Source organism: Dendrobium catenatum, unplaced genomic scaffold (assembly GCF_001605985.2).
Source record: "Dendrobium catenatum unplaced genomic scaffold, ASM160598v2 fragScaff_scaffold_716, whole genome shotgun sequence".
NCBI classification, from domain to species: domain Eukaryota; kingdom Viridiplantae; phylum Streptophyta; class Magnoliopsida; order Asparagales; family Orchidaceae; genus Dendrobium; species Dendrobium catenatum.
The window spans coordinates 17,146,605-17,151,630 of record NW_021319178.1 but is presented as its reverse complement, the minus strand read 5'-3'; positions in this window follow the sequence as shown (position 1 = coordinate 17,151,630).

Here is a 5,026-nt window from a genome sequence, read left to right as displayed (position 1 = left end):
GATGTGATCGACGAGCAAAGATCAAAGGGATGTTGGATCATCCTTGGACGACCGTCATCCTCCACCACTCCGGCCACCTATCCAAGAACGACGATCTTAGGCTCCTTCTTCCTCGGAATGACCTCGGTTCTAATGTGGAGACTCTTCTTCCGCTAAAAACTAGACTAGTTGAGTGTTTGGGCTTCAAAGGTGAAAGTTCTCATTATTAAATCACGGATTCTTGTTTATCGTCGTAGTTTTACAGTTGAACTTTGCATTTTCTTAAATTGTTTGGTTAATCGACTCCGCTCTTCTTAGCCTAAGCAAGTTAAAAACCACGAATTCCAAGGATCAATCTTTTGCTATAAGTGACAATTTTATTTTGGATTATTTTGTTAAAATTGCTCTCTTTAATTTCCCTAACTCCATGCAAATGTTTGTTTCACATCATATTTGGTATCAGAGCATGGCTAGCATGCATAACATGTGCTAGAAATCATCCTAGGGAGCCACATAATCATTATCAGTCGTCATTGCATGCATATTACCGTTTATAACATTTTAAATCAATCATTGATTACTTTGATGTCCAGTGAATTTCTGCACACTTTAGGAAGTTTTAAAGGTGTCAATTTGCAAATCTAAGTGTTGTCCTCAACCTAGTCACTTCTAGACTTGATTGCTTGCACAACTCTACCGTCATATTTATTTTCCACTATTGTGTGTTTGCTGTCCTGATCAATTCAGTAATCATAATCAACGTTTGGAGTGTATTTTCTTGTCTTTGTACTGTCCTTGCACCTAGAGAACATCCTAAAAGTTTACCTAAGCCACCATATGTTTGTTTGCATGCATAAACATCACCTACATTTTATTTCCCTGGTTTTTGGTTTGCTGTCCAACAAAAATCTGCACCATGTAGTGACATTTAGAAGAGTTTAACTTAGTGTTTAAGTACTGTCCACACTCTAGAAACCATCCAAAACACTTAGGCAGCTTCCCCAACTGCTGTAGTTTGCTGTCCACACAAAATTCTGCACTGTTTGGTGGCATTTCAGTGAGTCTAACCTTTGATTTAGGTGCTGTCCAAGCCTTAGAAACCTCCCTAAACACCGGGTGACCTAAACTCTTCTTGTAGCTTGCTGTCCAGTATTTTCCTGCATCTTATAGCAAGTCGAAATGGTGTTTTCTCTTTGTAGAGAGTGGTACCTTGCACCCAATCTTCATTAGGTTTCACTTGACACTTACCCATGGACCCGATAAGACTCCAAAAGAGTTTAGATGATATCGTTAACTTAGTGGGCACTATGACTAGAATTATGACGGAGAAACCTGTTGACTATCCCCACTCTAATTACATGCCCCACTCAGCTTATCACCCGAGACCTGAGCTTAGGCCTCCACGACCTCACTTAGAGTCACCTTATCGTCTGCCTACCTTTGGTGGTTCTTTGGACGTTTACTGCTTTAAGGAATGGGTTAGACAACTAGATGAGTATTTTGAATCATTTCATATCCCTGAGTCCCACCAGATTAGCATCGCTAAGTCACACCTTAAAGATCGAGCTCTTCAATTTTGGATGAGATTGGAAGATCATAGAGAGTCTCGCGGTGAGTACCTTACTTGGAAAGACATGAGACGAGAACTTAATTTGAAATGCCAACCCCCTACTAGTGATTGTCGTCTAGAGCATCACCCTACCTCTTCCGTTGGGACAAACCATGGACATCACTATAGTCGAAACCAACCTTCATTTAATAACATCAGGGTTGCTGCCCCACCCTGTAGGTCTTCACCAAACCTTAATGGCCGATCCTCTATTGGGTATTCTGATAGATCAACCTCTTATGACTCCCCGCTGAGACCCACTTCTAGCAATCCCAGTCAACCTTTAGCAGTCCCATTTGGTTTCCCTTTGCTAGTTTGAATTTCATTCTTTAATGACTTTCCTAATTAATTCACTTAAATTGGGGAATTAATTAAGGGAGTTACAATCTTTTTTATTCAAATTCCCTCCCAATTTCCTTTAAAGAAGGGAGTTACATGACATAATTAAAATCTGAAATCTAAATTTCAGATTTTGATTAATTAATTGTGGTCCCCACCTATTTAATTCCAAGCCTCTCTCTCTCTCTCTCCCATATGGCCGGCCACCTTCTCATATTATTTCTCTCTCTACTTGCCAACTCATCACCACTTAAACACCTCCTTAATACTCCCCTCTCTCAGATTTAATTTCAGTTTTCACATATTTTAATTTCATATTTCAAAATCTGAAGTTTGAAATTAATTCTCCCCTCCACCTCTCCAAACCGGCCACCCCCTCTCCCATCTTGGGTACTCCGTCAACCTTTGGCGAGGATGCATGGCGGAACCCGAATGGAACTTTGGGTTTGTGCATGACGATCGAGATCAAGTCGACATCCTCCAAACACCGTTCTTTGACGTGGGCCTCGATTTCGACGAACTATTGAAGATTACATCGACCGCATCAAGTACACATTAGTTGATGTAATCGACGAGCAAAGATAAAAGGGACGTTGGATCATCCTTGGACGACCGCCATCCTCCACCACTTCGGCCACCTATCCAAGAACGACGATCTTAGGCTCCTTCCTCGGAATGACCTCGGTTCTAATGTGGAGACTCTTCTTCCGCTAAAGCCTAGACTAGTTGAGCGTTTGGGCTTCAAAGGTGAAAGTTCTCATTATTAAATCACGGATTCTTGTTTTTTATCGTCGTAGTTTTACAGTTATTCTTTGCATTTTCTTAAATTGTTTGGTTAATCGACTCCGCTCTTCTAATCCTAAGCAAGTTAAAAACCACGAATTCCAAGGATCAATCTTTTGCTATAAGTGACAATTTTATTTTGGATTATTTTGTTAAAATTTCTCTCTTTAATTTCCCTAAGTAACTCCATGCAAATGTTTGTTTCACATCACATGTTGTTGACCTCTATAAATATTCCACAATCAATCAAGTGCATTGAGAAAGGCGAATAATGGATATGTCATTAGCACGAGCATCGGGACGCCTCAATCACTACCAAAATAGCTCGAAATTTTATTGGATCATGAAAAAGATCACATCAATGCACTAAGGACATTGAATATAGAAAAGAAGAGTCATTCGTGTGCAACTCAATTGAAAATAACAACGAAAAGGACTGTTGGCAAGAACAATGTTACAAAAAAAATAAACTACTTGAATGACTTCCAATCGTCAAATGGACTGCGTCAATATGTTCGGGATATCGAATTTACCTAAAGGAGACCCCTTGCAATCGAATCGATCAAAGGTAATCAAAATCAAAAGAACAAAACGCTATATTGCACAATGTTGCCCAAATATCATCCGTTCGCAAAATGAACTACGTCGTTGAGTCTTTAAAATTACCTAGAAAACACTGTAATATTGCCCAGGTTATCGTACAATGCGAAAAGGAAAAATTGGCACGAATTTTAAGGTTATATATATTCTATCTAATAACCATATTCAAATCCACAACAAACGGCTGCCCCATCCCCCATCTCTTGCCAAAAATTGTCGAAATCCCTACACACCCACCCAATCCCCTGCCAAAATCCCATCCAAAACCTGCTACAGCCGCCCATTCCAGCGAAAAATGAGGAATATAATATAACAAAAGTAATAAAAATTCTTAAACTAAATACCTATCACTCTGTTAGATCAGTTTTGTTACATGAGGCAAATAGGTTCCACCTCAAACTCCTGCCACCCTTTTGGGTGGGGTCTAGCAGCAAGGGATTAGGAGGGAAAATTCAAAAGGGTTGTTTTGGGATTTGCATTATTTTTGTATACTTTAAGTAGTTTATTTTCATAAAGTTAGGGTTAGGTATGTGTTTGCTGAAATTAGAACTTCGCACGAGTTCGGCTCTAGCTGGCAGCTAGAGATTTGAGAGAGAATGATCTTCCTCTCCAATTGAAGATCCATTGTATCTTGTTCGTTTTCTTCCATATGTGATTAATTAAAAAGGTTTTCTCCTATTTTTTCACATCATTTTTCTCAATTAAATTTTGGACTTCACTGAAATTCAATTTCAGCCAAAGTTTTCTATTTCTACAAGCGTTACCTATCAAATTGGTATCGGAGTGGTGTTCTGGGCTAAAATATAAGACTTCCTTGCTGATTTTTATTGTGTTGGAAGGGGAGATCGGACAATTGAAATTTGAAATTTCAAATCTCCAAACTCAATTTTCAAATTTTAATAGTCAAATTTCAGTCATTTACGAGAAGATTGATGAAAAATTTTCCATCCTAGAGGAGATGTTGATGAGGACATCGTCATCGATTTCGACACGTGTACCATCGGAGACGCTGGAGATCGATGGCCACGATCAGGAGTTTTATTTTGAGTCTTTTTTTTATGTAATAGTTTATTTTATTTTTCAGTTTTTCCGTTTTTGCCCTTATGGGTATTTGGTCGCTATTGTAACCCATGGGGCATTTAAGTCTTTTATTTTTCTTTGTCATTTTGAGGCCTATACATATGGTCATTTTCTTATGTAGGATGATGATGAATTATTGATCATGAAATTTCTTTATGTTCTTGTTGATCTCTTAGTGAGTTCATGTGATCTCTTAGTGAGTTCATGAGAGGAGAAGCCTGAGGAGGGTAATTTGCAATACCTGTCAATCTTTGGAAGAGTCCGAGGTTCACGGTTCTTACGATCTCTTTGTGAGTTCGTTAATTATCTCTATCTTTCTCGTATATTCTTGTTCATCTCCTTTCTCCCCTCTTCATCCACCCAAGTCTTCCCCTAGCTCCACCTCCCCAAGCCGACGACCATCAACCACCCGATCGCCGGCCTCCTTCCCACGGCCTTCCCCCACCCGATCGGCGGCATCTCCTCCCTCCTTTGGACCGCCGGCCACACTTATATTGTTGGAAGGCCTAATTTCGAAATCCGTAACAGTTCTATTTTCCTCACGGCTATTCATTTTTCCAGTCCGACATACTTTTTAATTGCTCACAGTTCGATTCTCACAGAAATCCTTCAATTCCTGTCATTAATTGCTCCTCC